The sequence below is a fragment of the Acanthochromis polyacanthus genome, chromosome 4 (assembly GCF_021347895.1).
Source record: "Acanthochromis polyacanthus isolate Apoly-LR-REF ecotype Palm Island chromosome 4, KAUST_Apoly_ChrSc, whole genome shotgun sequence".
Lineage (NCBI taxonomy): Eukaryota > Metazoa > Chordata > Actinopteri > Pomacentridae > Acanthochromis > Acanthochromis polyacanthus.
In genome coordinates, this window is record NC_067116.1 from 39,364,291 (window position 1) to 39,379,431 (window position 15,141).

Sequence of the window (15,141 nt, forward strand, 5' to 3'; positions counted from 1 at the left end):
AGCATATCAAGTGTCAGACCAGTGCTTTGTTTATCTAATTTACCGCTTCAATTAAACTGTAAAAACACCAGAAACCCTGGCTTCGGCATTTGAGGTCATTTGGTTTTTTTAACCTGACCTATATAGTTAAGTGTCCTAGAAAGTCTTTGTAATGGTACGATAATGGTGGCTTTGTACTGTAGGAGCAGCGGGGGTATTGGTTTACAAGAAAACAGAGGAACATTTATACTCAGACAAGGCGTACAAGCTTTTTTGTATGTTTTTCACACAATCTTTCTCTATATAGAGTAGTCTAAGTTCTTTTCATAATGATCTTGGATGTGATGAAAAGTGTGCATAAAAGGACCAATTATAAGTTAAAACTGGATTCCACTCTGGTTTGTGTTTGTCAACTTAGATGGCAGGTAAGTAACCACATCTTATTTTTGCACTCCATATGAATGCAAAACCATCAGAACACCAAAAATTAAAGTGAGGATTGGCAAAAAATACATAATTCATAAACTTACAGATTAAAATTAAACACTGAACCAAAAATTAGTTTTTCATTCACAAAGCATATTTTATATATCACACATATGTCAACATGTATTTTAAACATTTTTGTTCAAGACTAGAATATGTACACTTGTCACATTTATGGAAAAACTAATATAGGTAAGTATTTTTCATGACACTAGTTCTATTTAAACTAATATTTAACCTGAGATAAAAGCTCCATTTTCTTTTCTGAAGGCCTTAGTAAGAAGCTCTCATGGCTTCTTCATGAATCTAATGCCACCTGGTGGAGATGAGCCCCCATTGCACTTTAACCATCAAATGAAGGACAAAAGGGGTGACTCTGTTAACAATGGCAGCTCTGAACAAAAGGGACCTCACTAAATTGATGTTCAGTCAATGTCAGTTAAATGTACTATTTGTGGTTTCATATCTCTTTGTCTCATTTCGCTTCCCTAAGTGCGGCTGCCCCCACAAAGGCCACACATCAACACCTGAAAGTGTGCATACGTTCTGTCTTATATGCGTCTCTACGTGACTGCGTGTGCATATCTAGGGCGATCTTTCCTATCTATTTTTACAGCTGGGCTCTGCAGCAGAGTGGTTAGGGTGATGCACCAGTGGTGTGGCATGGGTTCTCTTAAGCCTCCACAACAAATGACAATCAACAGGCCAGACTTTCCCACCTCAACAGTTTAACCGTAGCCCAGCTGTTGCCAAACCTCACAACATACGTACAAATGAGATTTGTCTCTTCAAGCCTGCTGGTTTGGATCAAAAATCAACCTAGAATCTCAAAATAGTTGGATATTAAAAATTATAGCCAGTATTTCAAATTAAAATAGCTCAAACTCTGCAATTTAAGTAACACAAGTAAATTGAAGAATTATATTACATTCTTCTCAAAACAGAAAAATGAAATAATGAATTACTTGTGTATCGTGTAAGAAGAATATGCTGGTTAAAAGATACACATTGAAGATATGTAAAACTTTCAATGTTTACGACACACTATCAGAGATTTTCAAAGTTAAACATGAACTCCGTTACATAAAGAGTAGGTTTTAGGCACCATATTAGTGCATTTTCATATAATCTTATATTACTCAAGCTAGTTTATGGGCCAGGTGCTAAAACCCATCATGGTGGGTGCTAAAAGACAACAAGCTCTTCAAACATTAGTGACACTTCTTATTTATTTTAACAGCTTTAAGATTCTTAGAACTTACCAACTGATCAACTTGTCACTTAGCAAAAAAAAAAAAAAAAAAAAAAAATCTAGATTAGATCTACCTAAGATTCAGCCATGTTGTGGCATCAGCAGCCAGTGAGAAAAACACAAGAGGAGAAGATGACAAGTTCAGCTTCTTCATATTTTGCTCAATACAAAATCGAAATATACACACTGCTCAACCTCAAGTAGTTAGAACACTGCAGTAACTAAGATGTTACATTTCAGAAATGCACCATAACAGACGGTCATTTGTTGATAGGAACCCTGATTCTGTTATTAAGTGCGACTGTGCTGTAAGTACTTTGGCTATATTACTTAATTCTGTGCTTTCTGGGGGATTTACTGCTACAAAACAATGCAATCACGAGCACACTGATGGGAAATTTTCAGGCAACATCTATTTCGACCATATAGCAGATACCACTACAGAAATCCCACATTAAAAATGAAAACTACAATTGGCAAAATAGACACGACAACGCTGTGCAACTTGTTACACTATCAAAAGTCCAGACTACATTTCCGCTACATGTTAAATGTGAGTATGTGTGATCACTGCTTATTCTGTATCTCACAGCATCTCAGCACTACATGATCCTGAGACGACCCCATCTTCTGTATAGTCAGTGTGAGACACCCTGAGCTGTGGGAAGCTACACAATCCTTCTATTTCTCAGGGGCCTATACTATCACTGTAAGGTTGTCATGTGACGATGTACAAAAGTCACACTGCAGTTGAGGGTGAGGAGGTGTTATTCTCCGTGCTTGCTGAGGCTCAACTTCCTGTAAAAAGCGGTTTGCAGCGGAGCTGTGAGTTAAGGAGCAGGAATCGGGCCAGCAGATGTCGACCTCAACAATCACACAAATGACCCCCTTGACAGAGTTGCACAAGAAACTGGGTTTGATCTGACACACAAACAAATGTTAACTAGGTTGAGTTGAGGCTAAAGCACAAAGCAGTGAGGGTAGTGGCTTCTTGAAAGTAGAACACTGCTGGGGTGGGAGGCGGGGGAGGTTTGGTGGGAGTGTGTGTATGTCTGTGAGTGGGGGTGACATAACAACTTCAAAGGCCGTAGGAACAAACTGATTGGACTAACCCCAGTGATGAGTCACTTGGTGGTATTACTGATGAAGTGAATTGTGGGGGTGCACTGAAACATTTTAGTAATGAGAAAACTGTGGTTTAGAGGGCATAGGTGAGATTGTGTGGTCCTGTCAGAAAAACACTGAAATAATGTTATGACAGCCTTTACTGTAAGTACAGCTGCTGGCATCTAGTCCTACTGAATAAGACTTGATGGTGCTGGAACCAAATTTATCCTAAAAACAGTAAACAGTGCTTTATTGGGTCATTGCATACAACATTTGCACAACAGCTTTGACTTTCACTCTTAAACATAACTGTAAAATCTAGGCTATAGTTTCTATGGTTCTGAAAATCTAAAAAATTTTCTTCCAAAACTTGCATTGAAAAAAAAATAATATGAAAATGGTTGCCTGTGAGTTTTACTAACACTTGAATTTGCTTTTTCTTTGTTCAAGTACTGTCAAAGAACAAGAAACAAAAACTCATTAGTCATACTTTTGCACTGACTGAAATATTCATTCATTATAGTACAGATGGGACTTGAAGTTTATTTCGATTGAAAGTGAGAGAACTGAGACATACTGTGATAGTCACGTGTAATGTCTGCTCATGGAAGACTAAAACAAGAAACAGCTCAAGTGCTCAACCTCTGACTTTCCTGACTGACAAACGACTACTCCTTCAAACAGACCAACAATTTACCAAAGTATTGGCTCAGGTAGAAAAGCATACCTCTCAGGGACATCTCAGACTTTTGCAAGTCAAGGAGGTAAATGGCTAATTTACTTGTCATTATTACAAAAATTCCTTGCCAAATTACCAAGAAGCATCAAAACAAAACAACATGAATGCTACGTATACTACAAAATAACATACTCAACCCAATACAACACCTCACACTTGGTTAAAAACATCGTATCAATGACATCAGCAAGGACATAAAAGTGGGTTTGAGTGATATCCATTTAAGTTCAGGAAAGCTGAGTTAAATCAAATTAAATCAATGAGCAAAAACTGAACAAAAGCAATGCTGGGTTTTGGATATACACTAAAAGTGTAAATGAAAAAATGGTGTAGTGACGGTATAGGTATGTTCTCACCTCTTGTTACTGACTGCAAACTCCAGCTACACATAGCATTCATGCATCTTGTACAAAATGAAACATAAATTTGTAATTTGTTCAGCAGGAACAAATGAGCTTGAGGCTGTGTTAAACTGACAGGTTGTTTAATAAGTATTGACTAATAAAAAATAAAAAAAAACAGACTTTGCTTTGTTAGTTTTGGTCTTTTCATGGGATTTGTTGGCAATTAAAAAAAAAGAATTACCACAGGCCTTTGACAAAGGCTTGTAATGGAGGCACACACCATCCATATTTTGGGCAACAAGCAATACCACAGGCAGCAAGGAATTAATCACATAATCGTCAAAATACAAGAGAAGCATACATCAGGTCAGTGTTTAAGCAGCTGTACAATTCCGTCTAAGAAGCATTTACGAAACTGGTTGTTGCATGATTATAAAACCAATAGGACAAATGCAGCTCAAAATAAGTCATCCGTGTAAAGAAACCATCTGCAATATGCAGTCAGGATGTGGGTGTTGCTGCATAATGAGAAAGTGGCAGTGCTACAAAATATGCAAGCCCACTGTGATATAACACAATACTTTGTGAGTATAGAAACAGATTCAGTCAATAATGTGCAATACATTCAATTAAACTTCTAGCGAAACACGTTTCTGTTTTGCATTTATTAATAAGATTTATTGCTTGAATGCAATGGCATGTATAAGAATCTTTCTGTTACTGCTACAAGGTAGTGTTAACAACGCACATTTCATTTGTGCATATGTGTCTGGGTGCATTTACATGCGTTCATGTTTATTAGTTTGACTTTTTCAAAGTCACCAAACCAATCAAGTATCAATTCAATCCGCTGTGTTGCTCTGTTTTAAAAAAAAATCTGGAAACTCTCTTCTTACAGAAAGAAAAATCTAACAGCGAAGACATGGCTGACTGTGGCCTGTGTGGTTACAGTGAGTCAGAAAGAAAAATCTGCTGGAGTTTTCTAACAAACCCAGAGCTGATGGGACACCTCACCCTCTTCCTGATCTGGACAGCCCCCACAGTCAGTATGCCACATACAAGGGAATCTGTTGAACTGCAAACTGCAAAACAGTGATCTTGTATAATGCATTGTGGTTTTCTATTTTAATATTTAATTGTTTAGTAGAGTTTCGTTGTTCAGCTTGACTGTTTTCACCATTTGGGCCTTATCAGATGCCACAGACTGATCTACAAAGCTTCTTCTACTGTCCTCAATTTGGTAAAATCTTAAAACCAAGCCAGAATTTCAGCTGAGGTTTCTGGTATTATCCACCGACAAGACAACCTTGCTGTTTGTCTCTGCACCATGCATGTCGTGATTCATCTCAGACCTCCCCCCCCCCCCCCCCCCCCCACCAACAGTTGAGGTAAAGGATGACTCGTAATGAAGATTTCCTTGTAATGTGTTTGGTTGGCTGTATTAAATTCTTCAGTTCTTAAATGTACTACAATTGCTGGCCTTTGTGGCTGTGAGAAAGTGGCTCCAGGACCCCAGCTATCAGCTACACTTGCTTTATCCAGCAGCTTACCAAGAGAGAGGGTTCACCTTGGACAAGTAAGCAGTTCATGTCAAGGCTAATGCACAGAGACAAAGAAATATCTAACCATCCATCAATTTTCTATGAACCACTTAATCCTCTGTAAGGTTACAGGGGGACTGGAGCCTATCCCAGCTCCAGCTGACTTGGGCAATGCAGGGCACAACCTGGACAGGTCACCAGTCCATCACAGGGCAAACATACAGACAACCAAGCACGCTCAGATTCACACCTACAGCCAGTTTTGAATCATCAATTAGCATGCCTTTAAGCTATGGGATGAAGAATGCATGTAAACTCCATAAAGAGTTTACATGCAACCAGCACATTTGACCCTTGTTGCTATGAGACAGCAAAGCCACACACTGCAACACCATGACTCTAAAGTGGAAAAACACTCAATTTGAAGACATAACATGCACAGGTGCAAAGGGATAGTGGTTAGACCAGTGATGACTAACAGCTTTTGTAATGATTAGATATGAAAAAGAGTTCCCCTGTAGTTTGGATGATGTCATCTGCCCTGAGCCTGGTTCTTCCAAAGGTTTCTTATTGTAAAAAGACAGTTTCTGATTCCCACTGTTGCCAAAATGGTTCTTCAAAGGGTTTCTATAATAAAATATTGTAAGGTCCGACCTAACCTTGTGAAGTTCCCTCAGATGACCCATGCTGGGAATCGGCGCTGTATAAATTAAACTGAATTCAACAATTCATGATACAAAGTCAGTCGAAACAATAGATAAACTAAATATCACTGCCAACTCTGTGAGATTCTAACACTCATTACACATCATACTAAATTGCTGGACAGGTGGAAAATTGAGAGACTTGCCACTAATGGGGCATAAAGCGTTTAGCTGGTCACAGTTCTTAGATTAGCTTTTAAAGCCCTATTCAGATACAAACTCCACTGCTGAACGTGCCAGCTTCTTGTCTTAATGAGCAATCTGGTGACGTTTCTGTAATGTTACGTTATCATGTTATCAGTCTTGTCAGTTCATAACTTTCATAACTTCCATAACACTTTCGACAACACAAGTCTGATTGTGATTGTTTATTGTCTGTCAATGATTTCTGGATGCCATTGTTGATTTTGTGTTGTTTTTGTGTGTTTGGGAGTCTGAATTTCGCTGTATTTTCATAATGACAATAAAGAATTCTATCTGAACACACAAGCAATGGTATCTTAAGTTGTGTAAAGTGACTGAGGGAATATTTAGTCCACATTTCAGCACCAAAATTTGTCCAAAAACAACACAGTGAGTACTTATTACACAGTTTGTCTGCCAAACTCACAACACACCTTTTTTACGCACGACATTGCTCTACAATCTTAAATCTATTAAGTTACAAAATAAAATGTCCAAAATAATGAAACATAACTGCGATGAAAACAGACACTAACCCCTTAGATTACCGACACTCACCAACAATGAAAGTAATCCAAATTGTATATCCTGTTACATGTGTACCTATGTTTAGCATTATGGCACACAACACATTTAGCCGCATGTGTTAGCATTACAAAGTACAGATGAGGCTGACAGTAACTTGACACTTTTAAAGTACACATAAACTCTCTCTTAAGTGCTATTTGGACAGATAGATGGATAGATGTACCACCCAAAGGGATGAAGTGGGATTTTTTTTTCCCACAAATTGAGCAAAGCAGCAGCAAACTATTTTCAAAAACTTCTTGCTATAGTCTCAAATCAAACACAAAAGCTAGTATCAAACACTGTATTTAAAACAACAGTTACCCACTCAAAGCAATTAGTCTCATTTATAAAATGCTGGAAAACAAGACTACAACAGATGCATACAGAAACTAGACTCCCAGATTGCTAAACTTTTCAAAGTCTAAAATGTAAACGTGGGAGACATTTGCAGTAATGTGAATCACAATGCTTATGGAAGGAGGAGCGGGAGATGTAAAAAGTTAAGGTGAGTAAACTCACTTCCCCAATTAACTGGAAAAAGGTCTGAAAAGGGGACTCTTCTTTTGTTTGAATCTGAACATTTTCTCCATGAAAGTATGACTTCCCATGCTGCATAACAAAGAGCCTTGTAAATTATGCTGAGTTAATAAGCATCTCTAAAAACCTGAATGTTTGTTTTGTGTGGCTTCTTGCAGGCATTTTAAAACTACTTCTGATAGTATCCCACCAATAAATGCTATTATTCAAGTATTAAAACTGACCTACGTGTAAAATCTACTGCGGGATATTTAGTTAAAGTTTACTGAATACTACATTACCGACGCACTAGTGTGCAGTCAATGCTGATGGATGAGCAGTAACTGAAAAAACAAGTGGTGCAATTGATCCAAAGTGACTCATTTCATCACCTGATCGTTTGGTCGTGGCTACGCTGCTTTTTTTTTTTTTTGAACTGCCTCTCTCCATGTGAAGTTGCTTGATTAGTTTCCACTGAAGTGACAGTTCGAGCAGTACGACGCCATTGGCTGCGCACATTCGGCTTCAGTTTGCGCAGCAGCTCTGCTCTGTTCAGCAGCGCTGTCTGTGATTTAAAGGTAAGTGCAGCTCTCTGCGAGCAAACACACAGCATCCACAAACTTGTTCATAAAAATAAGTCACTTCTTTTTATAAAGCTGTATGTTGCTGTGCGTGTGTGTTTCAGAGTTACAGCAGACTCATCAGAGCTGATCCTGTTTCCAAAACATCTTTCAGGTGGCATCCATACACTCAGGTCAGTTCAACACTGTACCGGCTCGAATTTGTTTGTGGGAGAATATAAATTTTAGTATTTAATGTACTCAACTAAAGTTAGCCGATGTTGACTGCAATCGTGTATTCCATTGCATTTTACGATTGTTGTGCTGCTTAAAAGGTACTCCTTATATGACTTCACGCAGTAGAAGTATAATCAGATGAAGTAGTCACCCGCGTTGCAACTTAAATTACGATTCTATGAAACTGCATCCATACAATTACATATAAAGCACTCCTAGATTGATCGATAAGTTGGACTGAAACTTTTTTTTGCCCCACTAGTGCCATGTCCCCTCCGCGGAGCCCCAGCGGTGCTACTACGGCCGCTCCTTGTCACCTCCCCTCCCGAGTGGAGGGCAGCGGATGCACTGAGCCCGATCCAGATCCCGCACCCATCCCGTTGAAACGCACCGCCCTGCTGACCCGACGTTTCATGCGTCTACGGGCCTGCGGCGGCCACCTACAGCCCGCTAAGCGCCGCAAGAGGGAGATGACCCCCGCCGACAAAAAAGATGCCATCTATTGGGTCAAGCGACTCAAGAACAACGAGGCAGCTAAGCGGTCCAGGGAGAAGAGGAGGCTGAGCGACCTAATGATGGAGGGCCAGCTGCTGGCTCTGACTGAAGAGAACGCGCAGTTGCGGGCTCAGGTGCTCAGCCTGCAGCATCACATCTGCCTGCGCATGGAAAAAGGTAAAGATGCCTCTGCTTGTGCAGCATCACAGGCAACCATAGCCTCCACATTGTCCTTATCACCTATGCATGCTCACACCCCTGCGCACTTCCACACGGGACTCTGGGGTTCCAGGATGAGCAGCTCAGCCTCAGTAATGGGTGTGAGACAACAAGACGCCCCTATGCACCAATTTCAGACCAAGCTCCCTTGCTTTAGCTCAACCAGAGGTGGTTTTAACGCACCGAGTAATCACAATTGCGGGGCACAGACCCTCTCCGGGTCCAGTGTGCTCGCTTTCCCAGAAGCTCTGGAGCGCGGAAGGTCAGCGGAGGCAGGGATGGATATCCAGCGAGAGGCGTCCTCCTACCTCCCATCTTTACTGTCCACACCTGACGCACTCCCTCACGCCTCCACCCTCTCCTACCCACCTCAAAACTGGCTGGTTCCACACCTGAATCACTCGGCAGTGCGTAATGATCTCCTACTGCCTTGGCGGTCCTCCTACCTGCCTCCACCGGCCGTGTACCCCGGCCTGCCCCTCCAGGAGAGACAGGTCCGGGGTCTGGATGTGGAGGCGCACATTCAGAGGGGATTCAAGAGCCGCTTCAGCAGCGCAAACTCGGGATGCATCTCAGTCCTGAAGGATGATTAAAGCCCACGGGACAGTTTGACTGCCATGGAGTTCATTCTTAAGCGGAAAGAAAAATCAAAGCTTACTCTGACGTGGCAGTCATATTTTATATGTAATGTCAAATGTAATTACTGCGATGGAAAATTATTTCAACTACCAAGCAGACATTAAACACATTTTCATTTCTTTCATCGAGTCATGACGTCGATATTTTACCGGCAGAACTTGACTGTCTGCATGTATATTTCCAGAAACATAAAAAGAGCCGACCAAATTTTAATAAAAAGGTGTGCGCATACTGTTACTTTCTGTGGTGTGAAGTGTTTCCATTGCCATCAAACCGCGTTTTCATTGCCATTGCACGCACGGAGCTGTGGTGTCAGAAACTCACGAAACCATTTGTATTTAAAACAACTGCCTTATTCTACCTCCTATTGTTTGCATTTTCATTCATTAAGTAATTAAATACTGTAAATAATTAACGCTGAAGAACCAATGAAAAGGTTCCGGGTCTTTTTTTTATTTATTTTTTTTTGCATTGACATGGTATGATAGAGGCATAAATGAAATCGCTTGTGGGTTGAAGATTTATTCTTTGTGCAATTTCACCGTTTATCTGTGGTGAAAAACATTGCACACGAAACTGGGTGCTCGTTGACTTGGCATTCCCCTTGATCCCCAAAGCGTGATTTCCCGGCAGACTTTGATTGAATGGAAAAAGTTAAACCGTATTTTTTTTAGGCCAACAGCTCACTGAAACGCGATTCTCCACTGCATCTTATCCAGCTATCACTTTGTGCTTAACTGTTGGTAAAACTCTGGAATAAAATACAATAATCGAGATTTAAAATAATAATAATAATAATAATTATCAGATAGTATACATTTTGCGTTTAGTTAACAAAGCGTCTGTAAATAGGGCCATTTTTCTCTGTATTTTTTATTCTCACACTGAGAAAAACAAGAATGCTATATTTTTACGATGGCATTCTAAATGCCATCTAAGAAAAATATCCCAAATTCTTTCATCAAATAGGCAATGATGCTGCAATCCTAAATATTCTCCAATTTATTCATTTATTCCTGATTTTTTTTGATAATTTATGGCCTACATTCAAATAACAGGCTGCAGAAAGAGTTGGTGAATGAAGAAACCTTCATTCTTCTTCATCTCTCTTCTGTAAACATTACTGATGCTGCTATGAATGATTGGCGGTCAACTATTAAACTTACTGCCAATTATTTTGATCATTTATTTACAATAGGAAAAAAAAAGTCAGAATTCTATTTGCCAGCTCTTTAAATCCAGATATTTGATGCTTTCTTTACTCCTTTGACAGAAAAATGAATATCCAGAGCTTTGAGATTTCATTTTTTCATAAATTTCTGATAGTTTATAGATTAATTAACCAATCCAAAAATAAATACCACATTTTTTGACAGTGACAATAATCGTTAGTTTACGCCCTACTATACACTGCTTGTTATTATCCAGCAAACCTACATTAAACAGTAAAGGCTGTTGAATTACGGTATTAGCAATTAATATTGCATGTATATCACATTTAGTAGCTGAGAGGACCTTCTCTTCTGTCTCCAGAAGAGAATTTAAGTTCCAAATTCAGTCTTTCTAAAGCTTATCAGCTTAGCATATCCATTTTTCTATCATAAAAATATTTGTTTTTACAAACAGATCCATTACTTCTGCACATCATATAATTAAGGACAACACTCCATAAGGCTGCATAGCAAGTAGATCTTAGATGGCAGCGCATGTTCCTACAACCACCAGTAAGGGGCGCTACAACACCAATAGTGTGATACAAGGTAAATGGTGGATGCACAACTAAAACAAGAAGCACATTGTTTCCTAAAATTTGTATAGTAAAGTAATTTCTGCCCCTGCAATATGTGCAGACTCCTCAAAACATTTCAACTCCTGTATATGTAAAAACCTGTCACAAAGGAAGTAATTGTTTTTCAAAAAGGTACTGCAGTCTTCTAAAGCTTACCATTTTGCATGTTTTGCACACAAGAACTCGTAAAGGAATACAACTTTTAAATAAGCAGTTGCAAAATGTAAGCCAACTAATTTGTCAACGGGGAGTCCTATAGTTCACAACTTCTATTGTGCTCTGCCTAATGACAAATTATGGTAAATTTCAGCTTTGATATGACGTACTTCTCAGCTTTTGCAAAAGGTCTTTGTCACAGAGTGATACGTCCCACTGAGACAGAGACGGACTGAAACAAAGTCTTAACGAGAGCATAAAAATAAAACTGAGTAACACACAGCATCTTTTCGGTCATATGACAACATTACAGCATTTCTGTGCACAAACACATTTCTGATGCTTTAAACAAAACATTAACGGTTTAAAATGCCCTCACAACAGGAAACAAAAAAAAGACATTACACTGTCTATACACAGAAATGGCAGCATGTGTCATACATTCACTTTCAGTGTAAATTTGTCATGCTCTGATAACAAGTAAGCAAAGTGTGTTGCAAAAAGCAGATGAGCAAACATGAATGTGTGGACACGTAGTCTCAGTGTCGCCAGCTACACTGATAAGTGACAAACACTTCTGTATTTTCTGCGAATCTGAGGCGACAAGGATTTTTTGAAACTCGCACAGAAATTTCAGTTGCACTTCACTGTAAATATCTGAAGAACACAGAACTCTCATTTGCATGTGTGTGTGTGTGTGTGTGTGTGTGGCTTTGTCTCTAATACTGCTTCTATAACACTACAACTTCTACTGTAACGCAGTTTAAGTTTCTCCTCTGGAAGGAAGCATCATTGAAGTGTCCGACATGTAAAAGCATGTTAGTGAACACTGAACAATACAGCTACCAAACAACAAAGCAAAACACGGGAACTACATTAACAATTTACATGAAGAATATAATAATCATGTGGTATGAGTAAACTTGAGGGTGTTGAAGGTATATTCTCTTTCAGTTTTAGCACAAAATGCACAGAATATTTCTGGAATTGACAGCAGCATTGTATAGGGGAGACCCCTGTGTGGGAATAAGCCACTTATACCACAACATGACCGAGATCAAGGGGGGCAGTCAGACACCTTTCATGCGACAACAGAGGTGGACAGTCAGAGTTTAAGACAGGAAAGCAACACAAAGGGCGGGAGGACACAAAGAAAGAGAGAGGTGAGGAGGGTAGGACTGAAAACAACAAGCTACTGCAATGCCCCCTCTGCTCATATGTGCGTTAATTGCCTGAAACAGTCTCACAGGAGAGTTTGGTGCTCTAAGTTGCACGTTGGTACCACCCGAGAGCAAGTTTTCTCTGAAACACTTCGCGGGCAGCTCAGTAGCAGTGCACACAACAGCTGAAGGTAAAGCCTCATGCTCATTTATTCATATAAAGTGGTTTGGAACATGTACGCTAACGGTAGATGGATAGAGGGAAGGAAATGGTTAAGGTGTTAGTGATCAAAGCACAGACATTTTTTACACATACATTAGTAGTATTTGGGCTGACAGAATAACCCAGTGATGTATGATGTGAGATCAGCGGACAGCTCACCAGACTTTTAAATCATTCCATTTTATTTGCTGTCAAATGCAGCTACAAATAAACAGATTTGGTAAGATTGACATATGTGTCTTTATCAAAACATAATCTTTTATTTTTCATCATACATTACCTGTTCATACTATCTGGTCAGAATCGTTTGAGGAAGAGGAAGTGTTTCTACGCTGTAAAAATCTGAGTACTTGGGAGCACAGTTGTGTACATGATGCTTTTCACTTGTAATCATCCTTACAGTAAAACGACGATACGTTTGTAAGAAGTTGGGTAAAGCTTGGATTAATCTGTATTTCATGTTTAGCACAATCTTTATTATATGATCTTATTTCCATTTAAAGCGTAGAAAACTCAAAATGCTATATTTTTGATCGGACAAAAGTTAAGGAGTGTTTAACTAAAGTTGTGTGTAAAGTGTGTGACTCTAATGATCATTAATCTGCTGTTTTGAATTACAATGTAACACCATCTTAGATTATCTAAATCCACACGTCTTGATAACCAAAAAGCAAGGCATGTATTATTACTATTCAGTTCATCTATAAACTGGATTATCGTTATTTAATTTTGGTTGGGTATTTTTATGCTAAGTGTTAAAAAAGTAGAAACACCTGTATGTTGGAATGTGATCTATTAGGCAGAACTGCAATAAATACTCTATAAAGATGAAGATTTTGTTGGGATTGCATTATAGGACGGTTGATTTAAAACATTTCTGAGGCAGTGCTTTGCAGAGTTGCTTTAGATCGCGCTGCATTATAAAGTTGAAAATTTCAATATTGCATATACGTGATAGGGTAAAAGAGCAATTAACAACACTTTCCAATATATCAGCAGCTAGTATACAACTTGAGCCGGCAGACAAAGATCTGCAGCATTAGTCTCACCAAAAATGAAACATTTTAAATCACAGAGCATTTATTGCAGAGCATTCCAGAGCATCTAGTAGCTGTCTCTTCTTGACTGATAATTTAGAATGAGAAAACATGTTCTATTTTTGGCATGATAAGAGTCGATTCTGGTTGCAAGGTACAATGTACGAAGCCTGAGACTGAACCAGGCTGCAAATTTGTCCTATGAAGCACTTGCTTTCTGTACTTTGCTTATGACTGCAGCGGCTGCAGAAGTCACATTTGGTAGAATTATGTTACTGGTACACTCAAATGTACCACCTCTTCCATGCCTGTCTGACAGATAAGTTAATATTGAAAGATTTGAGTACAGTACATCTCACATGTGGTTTTAAGTAGGAATACAGACGTTTCCACATAAAAAAATAGGAAAAAGTCAAAATCATAACTTATACTAATCAGGTAATATTTTTTGCCATAGTCTTGTACATGCCCTTAACAGTAAAGCACTGGGGGCTGAGTATTCACCTCTATGGCCACACAATTCGACAATTTCATACATTTGGTCGATTTCCCTGCTTAAAAACGCGAATGTCACATTTTTGGGTGCTGGCCATTGAGAATATAAATGGCATTCAGTAAAAATGAACTATGAATTATTAGCTTTGCCCTTCAAGAAATGTATTTCTTAACGGACAATTCAAGATCGGAGGCAATTTTTTTTATTCTACCAAGAGGGAATTAATTCACTTTAATTTCCCCAGTGTCAGTTTACAGGAGATATGAACAGAGTACACTGAGGTGGAAAGCCACAAAATATGGACTGACCAATTTTACCTATGAGAAGTTATTTTAACAATGGCTGGCAGCAGCGCACAGCTACACAACAACAGATGGTAGAGTCTGAGAAAACGGATAGACACCAAAAGAAGAAGTTTGAGAGTTCCTTACTAAAAAGCAGGCTGGCTATAATTAGTCAAGAAGAAACAGGTGCAAATGTGCAGCAGAGTAGTGAGCAGGCTCGGCCTCAAGAGAGACTTCACTCAGGAACCCTCTCTTTTTTATTTTCTCTTTGTCTGTCTCTCCCTGTGTGATTATTGTTTTCTCTCTTCCTGCTGTTGCTTTTTCTGAGTATGCAACACTCAGTCTTTGTGTCACACACTAGTATGCAGGTGTGCATGTTCTAACACAGACATACAGATAGGGTTGGGGGTCTATATTCTGGCTGA